Source organism: Triturus cristatus, chromosome 6, assembly GCF_964204655.1.
Source record: "Triturus cristatus chromosome 6, aTriCri1.1, whole genome shotgun sequence".
NCBI lineage: Eukaryota > Metazoa > Chordata > Amphibia > Caudata > Salamandridae > Triturus > Triturus cristatus.
In genome coordinates, this window is record NC_140589.1 from 800,354,853 (window position 1) to 800,379,196 (window position 24,344).

General features: G+C 46.4%; 1 pseudogene across 1 annotated transcript in view; it reads left to right on the plus strand.

The window, feature by feature from the left end:
* The window catches only part of LOC146817897 (uncharacterized), a 195,554-nt pseudogene that overhangs the window by 116,468 nt on the left and 54,742 nt on the right, over positions 1–24,344 (plus strand). The window contains exon 2 of the transcript XR_014962855.1: positions 20,636–20,732. The product of XR_014962855.1 is annotated as an uncharacterized LOC146817897 (transcript). The remainder of the gene's footprint in view (positions 1–20,635; positions 20,733–24,344) is intronic.

Below are 24,344 nucleotides of genomic sequence, written 5' to 3' on the forward strand. Positions count from 1 at the left end.
GAGAACTAAGGAGCTACGCCCGGAGGTAGAAAGAGCAGTCATAGAGCAAAAGGCCAATATAGCCCCTGGCCTCGATCGTGTCCCAGTGCACATGTTTCGATCTGACCTGAAGGTCTGGTCATTCGTCCTATCTAAGATGTTTAGTACAGCTATTGGGAAAAAATGCATCCCCTCTTCGTAGCAAAGTGCTATCATAGTGCCCTTCCACAAAAAAGGAAGTAAGATGCTTCCCAGTAATTACAGGCCTATTTCATTATCAGAGAGCACCTGAAAAATCTCTGGCTGTGTACTTTCAAATAGGCTGCAAGGGTGGATTGACAATAATAATGTTCTAATCGATGCATAGGCTAGATTCTGTACAAGCATCAGCACTATCGATCAAGCTGTCAAACCATATATGGTGTGTGCCAAATATAGAAGGGTGCTCAAATTGTGTCTATATCTATCATTTATAGATTTAAAATTGGCGATTGATCTAGTTAACAGATCAGAATTTTGTCAATCACTAGAAAAAATGGGGGTGGAAAACAACTGTGCATGCAGAAACAAGCGCTTCTGTTTGCTACGGAAGCTCTGGGGTATACATCCCTCATTTTACAATCTGCTCTGGTGTACAGCAAGGCTGTCTACTTGCCCCGCTGTTCTATTTTTAAACAAATGCAAAGAATTTGTATCCAGAGAGAGCCTTGGATGCTCCAAGGTTGTGCAGTAAAAACAAATACTCATTCTTCTTTTTGCATATGACGCAGTTCTATTGATGCTATTGATGTATACACAAAACGCAATGCATAAATCTTTGGAGAACTTTGAGAGCATCTGTAGGCAGAAATATCTTTGCACTAACACACAAAAAACAAAAATAATGCCTATTTCAATGGCTCCGCCTTGAAGGAAATCCGCAAGGATAACGGGTCAGGTGCTTGAAACCATTAAGAGCTATGACTACTTGGGCATTCGCTTCATTAACAAACTGAACTGGCCTGACCATATTGAAAAGGCAACCAATGTCTTGTAGCGTCAAGCAAACGCCATCCTTCGGACTTGATAAAAAATTGGTTGCCACATCCTGAGCATTATCTTACAAGGTTACAGACAAAAAGCGGTAGTCTCAGCTACTTTGGGGATACAGTTACTGCACGCAATCGCAGATAACTGAAAATTCATTCCCGCTTTCGCCTTTTGAATTTAAGTAAATCGCAGCCACCATGGGGCATCTGAGAGTGGTTTTGGAAGCATCGACCCTAGGAAATTTCCAATACAATCCCTGGCTAATCTATGTTAAGGGATGCCTGGATGAACTTGGACTCTGTCATCTTTGGTCCAGTTCAGCTCTTGTAGATCACGCCACAGTGGGCTTGGTAAAAGACACCTTTATGTGCTGGAAACTTCTCGCCTTGGCAGGCCTATTCCTCACATTTGACTGTTGACTATTTGCAAGTAAAACATACATTAGGTATTTAGCTAACTGAAATTGCCACTGTTGCACGCCACACTTTGTATTTAAACTTCCGCTTGGGAACTCTCCCTACCAGAGTGTATTTGGCCAAGTTTGCTGCTAACTGTTTTGGGACCGATTGCTGGGATTGTAAGTTTGGAGTGTGGGAAACACATTCACTTTTTGTTGTTTTGCACAAAAACCAACCACTTACACTACAAATGGCTTGTACCACTGTTTAAGCAGTTCTCGACTGTAGCTTGACTAAAGCACTCGCACTATGCCACAGAACGTTTAATAGCAGTCTGTATGGCAGTGGCCAGTTATAACCTGCCTGTCTGGCCAGTTACAAGAAGGTACTTGAAAGCTCAAGCTAACGATTAATTATGTTGGTGTTCCTTTATAATCGTCAATGTTGTTGCTCTTTTGAGATAACAGCAGTCCTCTCTCAGCAGTTCAATGCTTACAGTTGAACTGGTGAGAGAGTGTATCTTGATGTGATCTGAAGAGGGCAGAGAAGGAGCTGCCTGGATGAAGGGAACGCAGTGGTGTGTGCAGGAAACAGAAGTGCTGATGGGGCCTCTTACTTGCAAAGTCCAGCTGCAGATTCTCTTTACCATTTAGACAGTTCCCTGGCTCAGGGGATTTTAACTTCCTCACTGACTGGTAAACCAGCTTGCAGACAGATTCCCAAGAGGTTCAAACTGATCTACTTCTGGTTTGAGGACTTTCGGTCCCTTTAGAGGTCCTCATGTTTGGACATATGAAGAGTAACTACATACCCTCAATCACCACATGCCTTGATGTCACTGTGCAAACCATTTTCAAATACTTATGTCCCTGAGCAGTATGTTTTATGCATATAGGTAATGCTGGGTGCTGAGCAGAATGTTCTTCGCACACCTCTCCACTCTGTAGGTAAGGCTGTCATCAGGGTCGCGAACATTCACTGCTCACTAAGAGAACTGTAGGCATTTTAGATGATTGAAAATAAGCGAGCTAGATTTTGCTTGCCATTAAAATTAATAAATCTTACAGCATATGGCCAAATTTAATCCGCTTGCTCCCTGGGACATGCATAAAGGAACCGTGGCCTGAATTAGTTACACAAGGTGGCTTCCAGATACTTATGCACCCAAAACATTGGGTCTTTTGGTGTAAGGACAATTTGCTGCACCAACAACAGACAGAAAACATAGAGGCAAATTCATTAGGTTACAGGTTGTCCTCTGTAATCTGCTGGAACCTCATTGGGGAGTCTGACAAGCCTTCCTGTTTACAGCAGCAACCTCTAGTTGTCCCATTTCAAGATGGTGTTCATGGCATAGTTTAACCAGACTAAAAGCACTTGTTCTCCAATGAGGGACAGAGCCACAGCAAGTCAGCGAGCTTTCACGGTTAATTCTTCTCATTCATAGCCGATGAGCAATGTCCTCATCTTACTAACCAATAATTTAAACTCCAGCTTCTGTAACATTGTGGAACTGGTATTGTAAAGTAGCCTAAACACAAAAAAGACATATTAATAAACCACCCTGGCATAAGTTCATCTGTAGCCATTAAAAGTTTAAAATGGCAGCTCGCGGTGAGTTGTCAGCAGTAAAAATGCGCTTCATGGACTTGTGGTCCCCAATATACTCTCAGCCATAGATGTCTCAGAGGACTACCACAGTTTGCTATCCTCACCTTTATGGAGGATGATTCTTTTTGTTCCTGTGTCCAATGGAGTAGGTTTGAGAGATGGCAGAGTTAGGCTAGTAGTAGAGCTAGGAAGCTTTCTGCCAAGTTTATGGATTACAATATGTTTTAGAAGTTGTTTAGGTTGTGGTAGCTTTAGATTTTTTCCCTTCTTTTACGGTAGGTGTTCCTCATGTGTGTTCCTTTTGTTAGGTTGCTGTAATAGGGAAAGCGTGTGTTATGTGTCCTTAGAATCTGTGTATAGGAATGTGTGATGCTGGTGATGTGCCCTAGTAAATTGCCCTCCTGGTCTCGTGACCACGAGTAATGGGGCAGGGGCTGAAGCACCCAAGCTGGAGGCGATTGGAAAAACCACAGGTAGTTGCACAATGGTCGAGAGCAAGAAAGATCCTATAAATACCAGGGAGAACCAGAGACCAATAACTATTGTCGAACAGGGAGCACCACTCCTTATCACTTCCCCCCTTTGCTTATGGGAGTGCACCCACACAATGTATTACTTCAAACCATCTTAGAAATGTCAACATTAGAAGCCCGAACTCCTGACTTGGTACCAAATGAGTATAAGCGAGGTGCAACTCTGGAGAAGTCCACCAGTGCTGGCAACCTTAAAGTGAAGCCACCCAGCATCTACACATGGTGTGTAACGGCTGTTAGATGTAATGAAACCTATGGCACTAAATGGGGATAACAGGGTAGTGGCAAAAAATCATATTGTAGAGGCCGCAGTGGGACCATTACCATCCAATAGGGAAAAGAACACAAAGGTAGAATCTACGAGGCACGAAATAGAGCGCCATGAGATTGCCACACACCCTGGTGCAAATTACCAGGCATTACTAAGTAGCACAGTGCTGGCCACTAAATGGGGAAAAAAGGAAGCCATAATAGAAGTAAACCAGCCAGAAGAGAAGGAAAATCATCAAAGCAAAATGGCCCCACAATAGAAACAGGAGAGCTATTTAGGAGAGCAAGAGGAACGCAACAAAGACAATATGCAACTGTATCCAGTTTTTATTAAAAAATCCTGTACCCCAACTGCCCCCCCCCCCGCATTGCAGCGCCATGTGCGAAGTCCAAAAGTAAAGTGCAAAAAGAAGAAGAAATTTAAGGGAATTAAAAAAAACTATATTGCCACTGAAGCGCACAAAAAAGATAAGGAGAACAATGGGTTTTAACCCCGGATGCAGGAAATGTTTCAGAGGCACCGCCATCCAGGTAGGGACTCCCTTAAGTGTACTCGAAGATAACGACACTGGAATTGATGGTGAAGAGCAAAGTGGTGCAAATGGTAGGAGCTTTGCGCCATGAAACCCATGTGCAAGCGTTTTTCTGCCTGAATCAAACTGCACGGTAGTGGAAACTAAACCGCTGGGGATATTTGAGAATTGTAATATATTGACTCCCCAAGCACTAGCGAAATTTACTTTTATTGATCTATTCCCTGATCCGGTATGTCCATTACCATTAAATCAAGCGTGCCTACTAGAAGTGTTTTGGGCTATTCATGCTCTTAGATTGCTAGTGTTGCAGGATATTAAATTAGTTAATCCCTGTGAGTATGCTAGCCCTAGCTCCCAGGCTGGCTAGAGTCAGGTATATAGTGACGTGGAGCTTCATGCACCGGTTACTCAGAATCTGATCAATGATAACAAGGACCATCTGCATGTGAGTGGCCTAGATATGATCCCCCAAAGTAGAGATTGGAGCGTAGCATTGCGGCGAGAATGCCAGATGGAGTTGGGACAGGAGAACTCGGAGCAACAGGATACGCGAGTCCTCCTCAGAAGACTGGAGGCACTTTACAAATTGACTCCCGGTGTCCTAAGGGAAGCAAAAAATATGACAGTTACCAGGGGAGAAATAGAGCTGTTATTATCAATCAGAAGAGGAGCCTTAAACCTGCAGTAGGTGGTGGCATTAATTGGCACTGGCTGCCAGCAGTACTGAACAGCCCTAATACAGCAGGTTACAAAACTTATTACACCTCTGCTGTCTCATTTTAGCTAAAAGGGCACCAAGTTTCCTGTCCACAATTGTACCTTTGGACCTGGAGAGATGCGAAGCATAAAGCCAGCAGGATAACCATTATGTCCAGGAATATAGCCGACCTACAACCAAAGTTTGAGGATGAGGACTGAGTGGCATCTGTTAGTACCAAGAAGATTTGCTGGTTTCAGGAGACTTGGGCTGCGATTGGTACTTTAGCTGAATCAGTGCCAAATGGGTTTTGTCACTAAAGCAAATAGATCCGGTAAGGGCGGGGGGGGGTCTCTCCTCCTGGATCTCAACAAAACTAGCTTACATGGTATCAAAAGTTTCTTTATTCACGACTCGATTATGTTTGTTGCACGTACCAAGGCCCACAAGAAACCACAAGCCATAATAGTTGTTGCCAATGTCTATTTGAAGCCCAACCAGTGTGGTAAACCTGAGGATCAATAAGCAACACTACAGGAAGTCATCCATGGAATAAAGGCCAAGGTGAAACCCGCCGGCATTCATTATCTGAAAGTATGTGGAGATTTTGATATTCACCCGCCCAAATGTATATGGAACGAGGCAACGAGCAAAGAGGAAGCAAGCTGGGGTATCCCTTTGCCTGATATTGCCTGCTCTATTCCTATCAGCAGGCAATGTAAAGTGAGATCGTCTGCTAACTTCCTCAAAACTTTAAAGCTAAGCTTCCGAAATGGCCGAATCACCTGGGGCTCCTATGTTCCAAAGCAATAAGAGAAGTGGTATCCTATTTCCAAACAACCAATTGGAACTGGTGATGAAATGCAAGTAATTCAGCGGCCTAAGGGTGATCACGACCCTCTGTGTTTCAAGCATGGAATAGTGACAGGGTTTGAACGTCCTCCATGTTATATTGCTAGTATCTTCCCAGATAACCGTAGTAGAGATGTAAAATGGATTGCGGATAGCTACTCAATCGACAAGAACATACTGATGACATCCACAGAGGAATATCTTCTAAATATTCAAGATGTGGAAAATGGAGACCATGTTGTGATATTAGAAAATTATAGGACTCTGTCAAGTGAGCTTACAAACAAATGGTCTACATCGAGAGTGGCCAGGTAGAATGGTCTGTTAAAGAATTACTCTGGGTGGTACCATAAGGAGTGTAGACTTGCCAAGTCGAAGGTCTCTAACGCATATAGGTACCAGCATCATTCGTTAATCAATGATTAAATGTTTAAGAGCGAAAGGAGCAACTGTAAAGCCCTACTAAGGAAGAAGAAATCAAACTACCAGCAACAAGTGTGGCGCGACCTGATTGAGGCAGCAGAAGAGAAAAATAGTAGATCCTTTTCAGGGAAAATTGCCAGAGTGTTCAGGGATGGTCCAAATAGTCATGGTCATCAGATTTGCTCACACACCTAGGTGGGCCACTAAAAGGCAGTATATAATAGCAGTGGTGGTTTGACATATTTGGGAGAACTTGCCAACCATAGACCAAATTGAGAACTAAGGAGCTACGCCCGGAGGTAGAAAGAGCAGTCATAGAGCAAAAGGCCAATATAGCCCCTGGCCTCGATCGTGTCCCAGTGCACATGTTTCGATCTGACCTGAAGGTCTGGTCATTCGTCCTATCTAAGATGTTTAGTACAGCTATTGGGAAAAAATGCATCCCCTCTTCGTAGCAAAGTGCTATCATAGTGCCCTTCCACAAAAAAGGAAGTAAGATGCTTCCCAGTAATTACAGGCCTATTTCATTATCAGAGAGCACCTGAAAAATCTCTGGCTGTGTACTTTCAAATAGGCTGCAAGGGTGGATTGACAATAATAATGTTCTAATCGATGCATAGGCTAGATTCTGTACAAGCATCAGCACTATCGATCAAGCTGTCAAACCATATATGGTGTGTGCCAAATATAGAAGGGTGCTCAAATTGTGTCTATATCTATCATTTATAGATTTAAAATTGGCGATTGATCTAGTTAACAGATCAGAATTTTGTCAATCACTAGAAAAAATGGGGGTGGAAAACAACTGTGCATGCAGAAACAAGCGCTTCTGTTTGCTACGGAAGCTCTGGGGTATACATCCCTCATTTTACAATCTGCTCTGGTGTACAGCAAGGCTGTCTACTTGCCCCGCTGTTCTATTTTTAAACAAATGCAAAGAATTTGTATCCAGAGAGAGCCTTGGATGCCCCAAGGTTGTGCAGTAAAAACAAATACTCATTCTTCTTTTTGCATATGACGCAGTTCTATTGATGCTATTGATGTATACACAAAACGCAATGCATAAATCTTTGGAGAACTTTGAGAGCATCTGTAGGCAGAAATATCTTTGCACTAACACACAAAAAACAAAAATAATGCCTATTTCAATGGCTCCGCCTTGAAGGAAATCCGCAAGGATAACGGGTCAGGTGCTTGAAACCATTAAGAGCTATGACTACTTGGGCATTCGCTTCATTAACAAACTGAACTGGCCTGACCATATTGAAAAGGCAACCAATGTCTTGTAGCGTCAAGCAAACGCCATCCTTCGGACTTGATAAAAAATTGGTTGCCACATCCTGAGCATTATCTTACAAGGTTACAGACAACAAGCGGTAGTCTCAGCTACTTTGGGGATACAGTTACTGCACGCAATCGCAGATAACTGAAAATTCATTCCCGCTTTCGCCTTTTGAATTTAAGTAAATCGCAGCCACCATGGGGCATCTGAGAGTGGTTTTGGAAGCATCGACCCTAGGAAATTTCCAATACAATCCCTGGCTAATCTATGTTAAGGGATGCCTGGATGAACTTGGACTCTGTCATCTTTGGTCCAGTTCAGCTCTTGTAGATCACGCCACAGTGGGCTTGGTAAAAGACACCTTTGTGTGCTGGAAACTTCTCGCCTTGGCAGGCCTATTCCTCACATTTGACTGTTGACTATTTGCAAGTAAAACATACATTAGGTATTTAGCTAACTGAAATTGCCACTGTTGCACGCCACACTTTGTATTTAAACTTCCGCTTGGGAACTCTCCCTACCAGAGTGTATTTGGCCAAGTTTGCTGCTAACTGTTTTGGGACCGATTGCTGGGATTGTAAGTTTGGAGTGTGGGAAACACATTCACTTTTTGTTGTTTTGCACAAAAACCAACCACTTACACTACAAATGGCTTGTACCACTGTTTAAGCAGTTCTCGACTGTAGCTTGACTAAAGCACTCGCACTATGCCACAGAACGTTTAATAGCAGTCTGTATGGCAGTGGCCAGTTATAACCTGCCTGTCTGGCCAGTTACAAGAAGGTACTTGAAAGCTCAAGCTAACGATTAATTATGTTGGTGTTCCTTTATAATCGTCAATGTTGTTGCTCTTTTGAGATAACAGCAGTCCTCTCTCAGCAGTTCAATGCTTACAGTTGAACTGGTGAGAGAGTGTATCTTGATGTGATCTGAAGAGGGCAGAGAAGGAGCTGCCTGGATGAAGGGAACGCAGTGGTGTGTGCAGGAAACAGAAGTGCTGATGGGGCCTCTTACTTGCAAAGTCCAGCTGCAGATTCTCTTTACCATTTAGACAGTTCCCTGGCTCAGGGGATTTTAACTTCCTCACTGACTGGTAAACCAGCTTGCAGACAGATTCCCAAGAGGTTCAAACTGATCTACTTCTGGTTTGAGGACTTTCGGTCCCTTTAGAGGTCCTCATGTTTGGACATATGAAGAGTAACTACATACCCTCAATCACCACATGCCTTGATGTCACTGTGCAAACCATTTTCAAATACTTATGTCCCTGAGCAGTATGTTTTATGCATATAGGTAATGCTGGGTGCTGAGCAGAATGTTCTTCGCACACCTCTCCACTCTGTAGGTAAGGCTGTCATCAGGGTCGCGAACATTCACTGCTCACTAAGAGAACTGTAGGCATTTTAGATGATTGAAAATAAGCGAGCTAGATTTTGCTTGCCATTAAAATTAATAAATCTTACAGCATATGGCCAAATTTAATCCGCTTGCTCCCTGGGACATGCATAAAGGAACCGTGGCCTGAAATAGTTACACAAGGTGGCTTCCAGATACTTATGCACCCAAAACATTGGGTCTTTTGGTGTAAGGACAATTTGCTGCACCAACAACAGACAGAAAACATAGAGGCAAATTCATTAGGTTACAGGTCGTCCTCTGTAATCTGCTGGAACCTCATTGGGGAGTCTGACAAGCCTTCCTGTTTACAGCAGCAACCTCTAGTTGTCCCATTTCAAGATGGTGTTCATGGCATAGTTTAACCAGACTAAAAGCACTTGTTCTCCAATGAGGGACAGAGCCACAGCAAGTCAGCGAGCTTTCACGGTTAATTCTTCTCATTCATAGCCGATGAGCAATGTCCTCATCTTACTAACCAATAATTTAAACTCCAGCTTCTGTAACATTGTGGAACTGGTATTGTAAAGTAGCCTAAACACAAAAAAGACATATTAATAAACCACCCTGGCATAAGTTCATCTGTAGCCATTAAAAGTTTAAAATGGCAGCTCGCGGTGAGTTGTCAGCAGTAAAAATGCGCTTCATGGACTTGTGGTCCCCAATATACTCTCAGCCATAGATGTCTCAGAGGACTACCACAGTTTGCTATCCTCACCTTTAAGAATGTAAGCAATTCGAATGGCATCACCAATGGGTCATTGGGCGCTAGTATTGTACAGGACTATAATGCAAGTTTTTGCAGATAACCAGTGTAGAATAATAAAGGAATTGTAAGTTTTAAGAAATACTTTGCTTCTTTGCAGTGCTTTATAGACTATAATGAAAGTGCACGCCAATATCACAAAGCACTGTGTGGGTAATTTAGAGTTTGGCAGAATGTACTCCACTGCAAACACGACAGCTACCCTGTCTGCCAAACTGACAGTCTGCCCTCCCCGCTTAAGGTTGAGAGGATGGTCAGCCCCTGAGAGGAGGGGGGCTCCGTCAGCTAAAAGCTACCTCTGATGGCCGGACAGTGTAGTACATCAGACTAAAGTCATCACAAATCCCACACTGTTTAGAATGTACAGTCTGATGGGGCTTTTGTTTGTCCATCATCGCCAGGGAATAAATGGCGATGGGGCACAGGCAAAAAAATAGTGACCCCGCACCCACACCATGAAAGAAAACTCTCAGTGTGTGGAGTCATTATTTTTTTTGTTAGTGATAAAGTTCCATTTTGGGAGGAAAAAAAAATCTTAAGTTTGGAGCTCCGCCATCAAAACCGATCGCAGCCGTCCACCCAACTTTTTGTGCCTTGAATGGAATTGTAATAATTGCAGTTCTTTTCAGAGTGCATAGATGACCACAGGGCCAGTGGTCATCTCTAAATAAGACAGACTACTGTTCATCACGGTGGCAAACTTTAAGTCCTTTGCCACCCAAACGGATGGTACTCTGTCCGCCAGGGTCTGAATCGGTTTGTAACTTGAACACAATGTGATTGACTCAAATCTGCCTATTTTATTGTATTTGAATATCTAGACTTGCACAGTAGAGTCTAATTCCATTCATGTATACTGTATAATTTAACTTGCATATAATAACATAATCTGTTTTGGAAGTTAATTGATTGACACTCATTGTTACTATGTTCATCTCTTCCTTAGGTATATTTTTGGAATCAGTGGGAAATCTCCCAAACAAATTAGCAACAGACTTTACTCCTACCGGATGGACTTTTTCCCTGAACTGGAATACAATATTTATCTGGCAGTTTCTGTGGTTTCGATATGCTCTTTCTGGGTTGTGTAGAAGGTATGTATTTTGTTTATTTTACTATTCGCCTGGACTAAGAGTCCATCAGGCAGAGAAAATTCACAAGCTAGGAGTTGATACTATGGGTCTGTCAACTTACTGTAGGAATTTAACTATAAATGAGTGCAAACTTTAAATTGCAAAGATTAGCTGTCTATCCATGTGCTTTAATTTGTTATGGGCAAATCAGGGATGGAGATATGGTCCACTATTTGTACTGTCAACTGTGGGACAAGGAGACACAAGTGCTGATCTTAGCTTTCACACTTGACTGAAGCATGGTCATAGGCAGATCTTTATTTCCGTGGGGGTCAGTTCTGTTTCTTTGGAAGGATGGAGGATTGTGCTCTTCTGCTGTTCCGCCTCTGCCTCTCTTGCCTCTTTTCTCCATGCCCTGTTTTTCTCTCTTGCCTCTTTCCTCTGTGCTCTCTTTTTTCTTTGCCTTCTCTGTCTTTTTTACAGTGTTTTTTCCTTTCTTTTCACGGCGTTCACCCCCCCCCCCCCTGCCGCTGCTTCCCCAGGGCCCCTCCACTGTGTCCTTCCTACCTCCGAACTTACCCGCCCTCCCCTGATCCCTACTTAATGGCGGCTGCTGCATGGCAAGACCACTGACCTGGTCAGTGTGACTGCTCTACCCCGCGCAGCTCCACCACTGAGTGTTGTCCCCTGAGCTCACTGTTGCAGGGTGTTCGAGGCCCTCCACCCGCAGGCTCCTACCTGCGCCTCATCCCTGGTTGTTCAGTGGAAGAGCACTCTGCTCTTCTTCTGTTCTGCCTCTACCTCTCTTGCCTCTTTTCTCCGTGCACTCTTTTTCTCCCTTGCCTCTTTCCTCTGTGCCCTCTTTTTTTCTTCCTTCTCTGTCTTCCCCTTTTTCTACCGTGTTTTTTTTTCTTTCTTTTTGCTGCATTTTTTCCCCCTGTGGCTGCTGCCTCCATGGTCTCTACCCCCTTCAGTGTGTCATTCCCGCCTCCCAGCGGACCCACCCCCCCATCCCTACTTAATGGGGGCCGCTGCGCAGACGCACAGATAGCGCACAGAAGGCGTGTCAAATGCAGGCCCGTCTGCTCTGTGACCCGACCGCAACCAGTGCCAGGGACCCGGGTCCTCTAACCCGCCTCTGCTACGACTCCAGGACCCTCCAGGCTCTCAACCTCGGAGGCAGCAACAACTGTCAGCTCTCGACGCCGAACAACACCCGAGGCCTTCTCTCCTGTCTACCCTGCCGTCGCACCTAACCCACCTCCGTACTCCAGCAGCATCTCCCAGCCTACCAGACATCACCGCTCACAACCCACTCAACTGCATCCTCCTCGACGTATGTGTCCTACACAAGCACGTCATAGAAATCTGGGACCTCCTCAACACCGATGTTGTCCTCCTCACAGAAATCTGGACCAAAGTTAACTCTTCACTCAACATTCCAACAGCCATTCCCGACGGATACAAGATCCTCTGCTAGGACCACGCCATCCACCCAGGAAGAGGCATCGCCATCGTTTAGAAAAGCACCTTCAGCATGAAGACCACCGTCCCGTACGACCCTCATGGAGCACCTCCACTTCCAGATCAACCCTAAAGCGACTCTCTGCAGAACCCTCATCTACAGGCCGCCCGCCCCCAGCGCTCCTTTTACCGACGCCATCACCGACCTCATCACACCCTATGCCCTTGCCTCCACAGACTACTTCCTACTCGGAGACCAAAACTGGACAACCACGATGAATCAAACACTGCCTCACTCCTAGAGAGCCTAGCCAGCATAGGACTGAAGCAACTAGTCACTGCCCCCACGCGCACAGCAGAAGTCACAATGGACCCCGTCTTCAGCAAAGGAAACCGATTCTCCTATAGCCACACCATGGAACACCTCTGGACAGATCACCACTGCATCCATTTCTCCTTAAAAAAAAACACCGTACACAAGTATGGCCACCGACTGCCCTGCAGAAGCTGGAACAAAGTCACTGAAGACCAGCTTATTTCCTCCCTCATCAGCACCCCACCACTGCCTACGCCAGACGCAAACACCGCAGCACGCGACCTCCACCGCTGGATCACGAACTGCCACTGACACACTCGTCCCCTCAAGAAAGTCGCAGGAAGACACATCAAGAAAGCAAGCTGGACTCGACAGGACATGGAGTAACAACAAAACCCCAGAACCACGTGGCACCTACAAAGCAGACACCACCGCACACCACCATCTCATCAAATCCACAAGGAAGAAATCCCTCCAAGACAGAATCCTCACCAACGCTCACAATACCAAATAACTCTACTCCATCAGCAAGGAATTCGAAAAACCTGCAGCGAAACAACAGATGTCCCACCCTCCCAAGAGCTCTGCAACAGACTGAGCACCTTCTTCCACCTTAAGATTAAGATTATCTATGACAACTTCAAAAACAAAGACCTCCTCACCATTCCGGCTCCCCCACCATGTGACGCCACCCAAGAGACCCTGCTCAAATGGACTCTAGTCACGACAGAAGACACCTCGAAGACCATGAAAAGCATCCTCTCCGGTGCACCCTCAGACCCCTGCCCACACCACTTCTTCAACAGAGCCGCCTTGGCTATCACATCTGAACTACGTTTGACGATCAACTGCTCCTTCAAGTCCGCCACCTTCGCACTCCCCTGGAAACACGCCAGAGTCAACCCCCTCTTGAAGAAACCCTCAGCAGACCCGACAGACCTCAAAAACTTCATGCCCATCTTCCTGCTTCCATTAGCAGCAAAGGTCATCAAAAAAGCCGTCAGCACCCAGCTAGCAGACGTCATCGAAGCTAACAACATCCTAGATATCTCCCAATCCAGATTCTGCTGCAATTACAGGCCCGAAATTGCTCTACTCGTGGCCACCGACGACATCCGCACCCTCTTCGACCAGGGTGAAACTGCAGCCCTTATCCTCCTGGACCTCTCGGCTGCCTTCGACACCGTCTCCCACCGCACCCTAGCCACCAGACTCCACGACGCCGGCATCCACGCCAAGGCCCTCGACTGGATATGCTCCTTCCTCACTGGCAGAACTCTGCTGGTCTGACTCCCTCCCTACCTCTCGGAACCGACAGAGACCAACTGTGGAGTGCCCCAGGGCTCCTCCCTCAGCCCCACCCTCTTTAACGTCTACATGGCCCCCTTCGCAGCCATCATCAGGAACCACGTCTCAACATCATCTCCTACGCTGAAGACACCCAGCTTATCCTCTCCCTCACCAACGAACCCAACATCACCAAACACACTTCCAAGAAGGGATGAAAGCTGTCACCACCTGAATGAAGAACAGCTGCCTGAAACTCAACTCTGAAAAAACAGAAGTCCTCATCCTTGGCTCCACCCCCTCTGCATGGGACGACTCCTGGTGGCCCCCCGTCCTCGGAAATCCTCCCACCCTGACGGACCGCGCTGGAAAACTCGGCATCATACTAGACTCATCGCTCACAATGAACCGACAGATCAATGTTGTATCCTTGACCTGCTTCAACACCCTCCGCATGCTTCGAAAGACGTTCAGATGGATCCCATCCGAATCCAGAAAAACTGTCACACACGCTTCCATCAGCAGCAGACTGGACTACGGCAACGCTCTCTACTCCAGAATCAATGAGAAACTCTTGCGCAACCTCCAGACCATCCAGAACGCCGCAGCCAGACTGATCCTCGTCATCCCCTGTTGCAGTCACATCACCCAATACCTCCGCGATCTCCACTGGCTCCCAGTCAAAGGAAAAATAACCTTCAGACTCCTCACCCACGCAATAGAGACCCTTCACTTCACCGTACCCATATACCTGAACAACTGTCTGTTCTTCCACGCACCCAAAAGACACCTCAGATCAGCCGATCTCTCTCCCGCCACCATCCCATGCATCTACAAGACCAGAACGGGAGAAAAGTATTTTTCCTACCTCGCAGCCAAGGCCTGGAACTACCTCCCCCTCTACCTCTGCCAAGCTCCACATTGCCCCAGTTCAGGAAGGACCTCAAGACCTGACTCTTCAGATGACCCCAGCACTCAATGGAGCTGCCTCCTCAGTGCCTTTAGACCCTCACAGGTGAGTAGTTGCGCTCTATCAACCCTGATTGATTGATTGATAGCGTGTAAATTAGAGTAAACTTTATCATAACCACTGTAAAATGGCCATACAGGTGCAGTTTAAATAATGAAAGCAGAGAGCTGCAAAAAGGAAGTTTGTCACCATTTCGATGAACTACTCACCGAGTATTACTTGTATATAATAATGAATTGATATACTGAATAACATATTACACAACTAATTCTAACTTGGGAGGAGTTTATGTGAAATTGGAAAGGAGATGAAGAAATGGAGAAAGTGGCGAGAACCATCTAAAATTACTGCAAGGCATTAGGCTCAAGGCATTTAATACTATCAACATAAAGTCTGAAGTAACAGGCATGTATTAGTCCATGTTGTAATGTCACCAGAAATCCGCTAGACTGCGGATTAGCAGTCTAGCAGAGTGGCGACTGGGCTTTCTCCCAGCGGACCCACCCCCCCATCCCTACTTAATGGGGGCCGCTGCGCAGACGCACAGATAGCGCACAGAAGGCGTGTCAAATGCAGGCCCGTCTGCTCTGTGACCCGACCGCAACCAGTGCCAGGGACCCGGGTCCTCTAACCCGCCTCTGCTACGACTCCAGGACCCTCCAGGCTCTCAACCTCGGAGGCAGCAACAACTGTCAGCTCTCGACGCCGAACAACACCCGAGGCCTTCTCTCCTGTCTACCCTGCCGTCGCACCTTAAACCCACCTCCGTACTCCAGCAGCATCTCCCAGCCTACCAGACATCACCGCTCACAACCCACTCAACTGCATCCTCCTCGACGTATGTGTCCTACACAAGCACGTCATAGAAATCTGGGACCTCCTCAACACCGATGTTGTCCTCCTCACAGAAATCTGGACCAAAGTTAACTCTTCACTCAACATTCCAACAGCCATTCCCGACGGATACAAGATCCTCTGCTAGGACCACGCCATCCACCCAGGAAGAGGCATCGCCATCGTTTAGAAAAGCACCTTCAGCATGAAGACCACCGTCCCGTACGATCCTCATGGAGCACCTCCACTTCCAGATCAACCCTTAAGCGACTCTCTGCAGAACCCTCATCTACAGGCCGCCCGCCCCCAGCGCTCCTTTTACCGACGCCATCACCGACCTCATCACACCCTATGCCCTTGCCTCCACAGACTACTTCCTACTCGGAGACCAAAACTTCCACCTGGACAACCACGATGAATCAAACACTGCCTCACTCCTAGAGAGCCTAGCCAGCATAGGACTGAAGCAACTAGTCACTGCCCCCACGCGCACAGCAGAAGTCACACTGGACCCCGTCTTCAGCAAAGGAAACCGATTCTCCTATAGCCACACCATGGAACACCTCTGGACAGATCACCACTGCATCCATTTCTCCTTAAAAAAAAACACCGTACACAAGTATGGCCACCGACTGCCCTGCAGAAGCTGGAACAAAGTAACTGAAGACCAGCTTATTTCCTCCCTCATCAGCACCCCACCACTGCCTACGCCAGACGCAAACACCGCAGCACGCGACCTCCACCGCTGGATCACGAACTGCCACTGACACACTCGTCCCCTCAAGAAAGTCGCAGGAAGACACATCAAGAAAGCAAGCTGGACTCGACAAGACATGGAGTAACAACAAAACCCCAGAACCACGTGGCACCTACAAAGCAGACACCACCGCACACCACCATCTTATCAAATCCACAAGGAAGAAATCCCTCCAAGACAGAATCCTCACCAACGCTCACAATACCAAATAACTCTACTCCATCAGCAAGGAATTCGAAAAACCTGCAGCGAAACAACAGATGTCCCACCCTCCCAAGAGCTCTGCAACAGACTGAGCACCTTCTTCCACCTTAAGATTAAGATTATCTATGACAACTTCAAAAACAAAGACCTCCTCACCATTCCGGCTCCCCCTCCATGTGACGCCACCCAAGAGACCCTGCTCAAATGGACTCTAGTCACGACAGAAGACACCTCGAAGACCATGAAAAGCATCCTCTCCGGTGCACCCTCAGACCCCTGCCCACACCACTTCTTCAACAGAGCCGCCTTGGCTATCACATCTGAACTACGTTTGACGATCAACTGCTCCTTCAAGTCCGCCACCTTCGCACTCCCCTGGAAACACGCCAGAGTCAACCCCCTCTTGAAGAAACCCTCAGCAGACCCGACAGACCTCAAAAACTTCATGCCCATCTTCCTGCTTCCATTAGCAGCAAAGGTCATCAAAAAAGCCGTCAGCACCCAGCTAGCAGACGTCATCGAAGCTAACAACATCCTAGATATCTCCCAATCCAGATTCTGCTGCAATTACAGGCCCGAAATTGCTCTACTCGTGGCCACCGACGACATCCGCACCCTCTTCGACCAGGGTGAAACTGCAGCCCTTATCCTCCTGGACCTCTCGGCTGCCTTCGACACCGTCTCCCACCGCACCCTAGCCACCAGACTCCACGACGCCGGCATCCACGCCAAGGCCCTCGACTGGATATGCTCCTTCCTCACTGGCAGAACTCTGCTGGTCTGACTCCCTCCCTACCTCTCGGAACCGACAGAGACCAACTGTGGAGTGCCCCAGGGCTCCTCCCTCAGCCCCACCCTCTTTAACGTCTACATGGCCCCCTTCGCAGCCATCATCAGGAACCACGGCTCAACATCATCTCCTACGCTGAAGACACCCAGCTTATCCTCTCCCTCACCAACGAACCCAACATCACCAAACACACTTCCAAGAAGGGATGAAAGCTGTCACCACCTGAATGAAGAACAGCTGCCTGAAACTCAACTCTGAAAAAACAGAAGTCCTCATCCTTGGCTCCACCCCCTCTGCATGGGACGACTCCTGGTGGCCCCCCGTCCTCGGAAATCCTCCCACCCTGACGGACCGCGCTGGAAAACTCGGCATCATACTAGACTCATCGCTCACAATGAACCGACAGATCAATGTTGTATCCTTGACCTGCTTCAACACCCTCCGCATGCTTCGAAAGACGTTCAGATGGATCCCATCCGAATCCAGAAAAACTGTCACACACGCTTCCATCAGCAGCAGACTGGACTACGGCAACGCTCTCTACTCCAGAATCAATGAGAAACTCTTGCGCAACCTCCAGACCATCCAGAACGCTGCAGCCAGACTGATCCTCGTCATCCCCTGTTGCAGTCACATCACCCAATACCTCAGCAATCTCCACTGGCTCCCAGTCAAAGGAAAAATAACCTTCAGACTCCTCACCCACGCAATAGAGACCCTTCACTTCACCGTACCCATATACCTGAACAACTGTCTGTCCTTCCACGCACCCAAAAGACACCTCAGATCAGCCGATCTCTCTCCCGCCACCATCCCATGCATCTACAAGACCAGAACGGGAGAAAAGTCTTTTTCCTACCTCGCAGCCAAGGCCTGGAACTACCTCCCCCTCTACCTCTGCCAAGCTCCACATTGCCCCAGTTCAGGAAGGACCTCAAGACCTGACTCTTCAGATGACCCCAGCACTCAATGGAGCTGCCTCCTCAGTGCCTTTAGACCCTCACAGGTGAGTAGTTGCGCTCTATCAACCCTGATTGATTGATTGATAGCGTGTAAATTAGAGTAAACTTTATCATAACCACTGTAAAATGGCCATACAGGTGCAGTTTAAATAATGAAAGCAGAGAGCTGCAAAAAGGAAGTTAGTCACCATTTCGATGAACTACTCACCGAGTATTACTTGTATATAATAATGAATTGCTATACTGAATAACATATTACACAACTAATTCTAACTTGGGAGGAGTTTATGTGAAATTGGAAAGGAGATGAAGAAATGGAGAAAGTGGCGAGAACCATCTAAAATTACTGCAAGGCATTAGGCTCAAGGCATTTAATACTATCAACATAAAGTCTGAAGTAACAGGCATGTATTAGTCCATGTTGTAATGTCACCAGAAATCCGCTAGACTGCGGATTAGCAGTCTAGCAGAGTGGCGACTGGGCTTTCTAGGGGAGGGGAAGTGGGAAGGGCATGAATAGGAAGTGAGGCAGAGGGGAAGGGAAGCCCTGGATGAAGAGACATTTCAGAGGCTAGCTCCGATATGAGTAGGCTATGAAACTAGCCAGGGGATCAGCAAATAAAGAAGTCTCCTAACAAGTTCCACCAACTCTTGCAGATTTCTGGGAGTGAGTCACTCCCGCCCTCTCCGTGGTCAGGATCAGACACACGTTTCTATCCCTGTTAGGGATTCACGAAGGTTTCATCAGTTGTCAATTAGGCACTTGTGTACTAAAGCATTTTCCCATAGACACAAAATGGGTAAAGCATTTGATACATCTAGCCTTTAGTTCTTAGATGTGTTGTAGGATTGTCGGTCACTCAAATATACATACTTTGTTTTATTCACCATTAAATAGACCGAAGAAGCTGACCCTCTGTTGAAACGAAGGAGCACGGTGGATTACCCCAATTTCTCACACATGGTGGTTCGTTGCCAGTGGTTAGAGATATGTGGCTAGAATACTGTCAAGCAATTTGGCCACAGATGGGGCGGCTCTCCATTTGAGCGAAGGAGCGTTGCCCCACTAATTAAAATGCCAGTTTTGCCCCAGAGGTGAATAAAGTTATGAAAGTTATTCAAGTTTTTAATATGATTGGCGGTGCTTGGCTGTTGAAAGGTAATAGGTGTAGAACATTTTATTAACAAAAGGCAACATATTCTTGAACCCCTATGACTTAATTAGCACTCTAAAAGTTGTAATTGGGTTTTCAGTTGTTTAACTGTTTTTTATTATCAGTTCAGAGTGATTGATACAACTCACCCATCTCGATCCTTCAACGCACACCCATAAGTAAAAATATAAATTCTCAAGGACTAGTCCGTCATTACATGACCTACGTTCACCATCCACTCGCGATCCCCCTTAGTATATTGTATAGCATTAAGACTCGGAATAGCTTATTCTACCCACATCATGCCATCCTTCTAGTGAACATTAATACGCAATTACAGACCTATATAGAAGGTGAGTATTTATTATGGCTCATTGCAGAGCTCTGTGGTGAGCGCCCACCCTCCTCCAGGAGTGATATTGGACTTCTCAGACTGTCATAAAATGTGTATCCAAAAGGTCAGTTGCAGATTCAAGTGTTACAAAGAAATTAGCTTCATCTCTGTATTCTATACCAAACTGGCCACATAAATCAGTGCATATTTTGATTCCATTTTCCGCAGCTTCTTCACTTCCAGAAAGGATTGCCTGACTTCCTGCACTGTTGCCTTAAAATCTGGGAAAGAAGACATGAATTAGCCTTCATATTCTAACTTCTCCTTCCAATGGAGTCCAGATTAGATTTATCTCTTGTGGATTACTTTTCATTTCTAGGTCAACACTTTTACTTGCCTCGGGACTGGCATCTGATGGGCCGGTGTTACATTGCAACGATAGGGCACCTTGACTGACCAGGAAGCAGTCCTGACGTGAGTGGTTTGTCGTTGTTAGACTATGTATACCATTGGTAGAGGCTAGGCTAAATCTAATATTACTTTCACTTCTGGTTCAGAAGTTTCACTTGTCTCAGGCTTGGCATCCAGTAGGCCCATACTACGGCCTTTTTGTTGAAATGCCAACTTCTCCGGTTCAGGATTTAGTTTCCAAGATTAGGGGAGATGAACAAGTGCCTATGTTCCATCCTCAATCTTCTTCTTTTTTTAATTGATTTTAGGATTTACGTTACCCATTATCTCTTTAGCAGTTGGGGCTTGTCTGATCGATTGCACTCATTTCTTCCTGCAGTGTACCAGATCTTCCAAGAGCCTCATGTAAGGAGTGCCATCCATGACAGGAAGGAGATTTAATTATTCTACTTGCCTGTGAGCACCACCTCAGACCCAGTGTCGAGAAGAAATGTAGGAGTGTATGTCCATATTCAGTCTGTGAAGTATGGTGTAGCCTAAGCAGAATAGATCATTGGCTTAAGAGAATGGGAACTCAACTCCTTGATTCACTGTTCGAACTCAAGAGAACATGGCCGTCAGCATCACACACTATTAAAACATTCACCTGTATAATTCACTTGCAGACAAGCCCCCTATAAACAAAAAATATTTACCCAACTATTTACAATAACTAAAAATCCATAACCAGCTTGCCTATGAAATCAAAACATCTTTGAAAAAAAGTTATTGCATTACAACGTTGTGCTCCTCTTGACAGTGACAATCTCATTGTTCATTACTGTCTGTCTTCCACATCAGCCAGAAAATCACCAGAGTCCTTCTCAAAATATGTGATAAGGCCCTCACAGCAGGGACAGTTGCAAGATAAGGCAATAATTGGCAGAAGGAAGTAAACTTCACAGAAGCACTAAAAGGGGTACTGTAATCCACAGATGTTGCTGCCATGCATGTACCAAGAAGATTGTTGTCATTTCACAGTTGTCTGGGGCAGCAGTAATATTTGAATTGTCCATGGCCCAAACCTACCAGTAAGGGTGGGACTTACCTTTTGTGCAGTTAGAACTTAGCACAGCATTCAACGCTGAAGAACACGCAACACCATTTCCATGGCTTTCCATACTGCTGGTGACATGGACGCTGCCGTGCCATGGTACCTTTCGTTTAAGGATCTGATACAGTGTCTCACGTTAGACCCTTTTCTGCTTCAGTATTAGTGTGCCTGTCAGCAATACTCGTCTTTAAAAGCTACCATACACTTCTCCTGGAGACTGTTGGTAACCTTAGTCTCCTCTCCAACTCCTGTGCTCTGGTGCCAGGAATTTATAAAGAGATTGTATTTTAAAATTAAGGCTTGCATCAAGTTTAAGTCTGATAGCATAATGTATTCAGTTGGAATCTCTATCAATGTTGTCTTCCTAATGTGTGAAACTATAGGTGTCCCACACTTTACATGGCCTCCAGGTCTCTCAATGAGTAATGGGTATCATGTTGTCGATGTTTGTAGTGGAGCAACAGTCTTGTTTTCAAAATTTCTCCAGAGAAGAAGATGGCCTCCTTCTGCATGAAATTCATATTCTCCTTTGGTGTCTCTACTTCATTGTCTACCAGAGTGACCATGGAATAGTTGGGAATGTCCAGATGTAAAGCCTCCCTCCTAACTAGGCTGTTGTGCCTAACTCTCAAAGGCTCTCACCCGTGGCCAAGAAATGTTGTGTTCCCCTCCTCCGGTAATCCACCAAGGACCAGCAGATATGGATTGCAGGCCATCATCCTTATAGGAGATAAGGACTGAAGGAGGAGAAGGAAGCTTTCGGGCTGCAGGACACACCTGGGCATATCTATATAGCACGCCTCTGAATGTTGACCATCATAAATGCATCTAGAATACCCCCACCCCCTTAAGGGTTTTTTGCATTCCGTCTTGGTTGTTCAGTTAGAGGTGGTCGGGCCAAGATGGTAGTGGTGATCCAGTGGGAAGCTGTTGAACTTGTCGCTATTTTGGGTCTTGTACCTTTTTGGAATGCTTGTACTGGGAAAAGGGGCACGCAGGTAATTAATTACCTCTGTCCCACACCAGCTATGGAGTATGAGATTAAATGAAAGTCAACAGTGTGTGTGTGTGTGTGGTTGTGTGTGTGTGGTTGTGTGTGTGACTGTGGTTGTGTGTGTGTGTGGTTGTGTGTGTGGTTGTGTGTGGGTATGGTTGTGGGTGCGGGTGTGATTGTGGGTGTGTGTGTGGATGTGTGGTTGTGTGTGGTGTGTGTGGTTGTGTGTGGTGTGTGTGGTTGTGTATGTGTGTGTGGTTGTGTATGTGTGTGTGGTTGTGTGTGTGGTTGTGGTTGTGTGTGTGTGGATGTGTGTGTGTGTGTGTGTGGTTGTGTGTGTGGTTGTGTGTGTGGTTGTGGTTGTGTGTGTGTGTGGTTGTGTGTGTGTGGTTGTGTGTGTGCGGTTGTGTGTGCGGTTCTGTGTGGTTGTGTGTGTGGTTGTGTGTGTGTGTGGTTGTGTATGTGGTTGTGTGTGTGTGGGTATGTGTGCGGGTGCGGTTGTGGGTGTGTGTGTGGATGTGTGGTTGTGTGTGTGGTTGTGTCTGTGTGTGTGGTTGTGTGTGTGGTTGTGTGTGTGTGGTTGGGTGTATGTGTAGTTATGTGTGTGTGTGGTTATGTGTGTGGTTGCGTGTGTGCGGTGGGGTTGTGTGTGTGTGGTTTTGTGTATGGTTGTGGTTGTGTGTGGTTGTGTGTGTGTGTGCTTGTGTGTGCGGTTGTGTGTGTGGTTGTGGTTGTGTGTGTGGTTGTGGGTGCGGTGTGGTTGGGTGTGGCTGTGTGAGTGGTTGTGTGTGATTGTGTGTGTAGTTGTGTGTGTGTGGTTGTGGGTGTGGTTGTGTGGGTGCTTGTGTGTGTGGTTGTGTGGGTGCGTGTGTGTGTGGTTGTGTGTGTTGTGATTGTGTGTAGTTCTGTGTGTGGTTATGTGTGTAGTTGTGTGTGTGTGTGTGTGTGTGGTGTTGTGTGTGTGGTTGTGTGTGGTTGTGGTTGTGTGTGTTTGGTTGTGGTTGTGTGTGTGGTTGTGTGTGGTTGTGTGGGTGCTTGTGTGTGTGGTTGGGTGTGGTGTGTGTGTGGTTGTGTGTGATGTGATTGTGTGTAGTTGTGTGTGTAGTTGGGTGTGGTGTTGTGTGTGTGTGTGGTTGTGGTTGGGTGTGTTTGGTTGTGGTTGTGTGTGGTTGTGTGTGTGTGTGTGGTTGTGTGGGTGTGGTTGTGTGTGTGGGTGTGGTTGTGTGTGTGTGTGTGTGTGTGTGTGGTTGTTTGTGTGGTTGTGTGTGTGTGGTTGTGGTTATGTGTGTGGTTGTGTGTGGTTGTGTGTGTTGTGTGTGGTTGTGTGTGTTGTTGTGTGTGGTTGTGTGTGTTGTTGTGTGTGTGGTTGTGTGTGTGGTTGTGTGTGTGTGTGGTTGTGTGTGTGGTTGTGTGTGTGTGTGTGGTTGTGTGTGTGTGGTTGTGTGTATGTGTGGTTGTGTGTGTGTGTGTGTGTGTGTGGTTGTTTGTGTGGTTGTGTGTGTGTGGTTGTGGTTATGTGTGTGGTTGTGTGTGGTTGTGTGTCTGTTGTGTGTGGTTGTGTGTGTTGTGTGTGTGGTTGTGTGTGTGGTTGTGTGTGTGTGTGTGGTTGTGTGTGGTTGTGTGTATGTGTGGTTGTGTGTGGTTGTGTGTGTGTGTGGTTTTGTGTGTGTGTGGGTGTGGTTGTGCGTGTGGTTGTGTGTGGTATTGTGTGTAGGGTTGTGTGTGGTTGTGTGTGTGTGGTTGTGTGTGTGTGTGTGTGTGGTTGTGTGTGTGTATGCATTTATATATTTAGATGTGCACACACACACATAGTGTTGGAGGGAGGCCCACCGGGTCGTCGGGGAGACTATTCCGGGGCACCTTCCTACCGCAAAGTTATATCCGAGCGCCGCTGAGAAGCCCCCTCGGGGAGGTCTTTCTCCTAGGATCG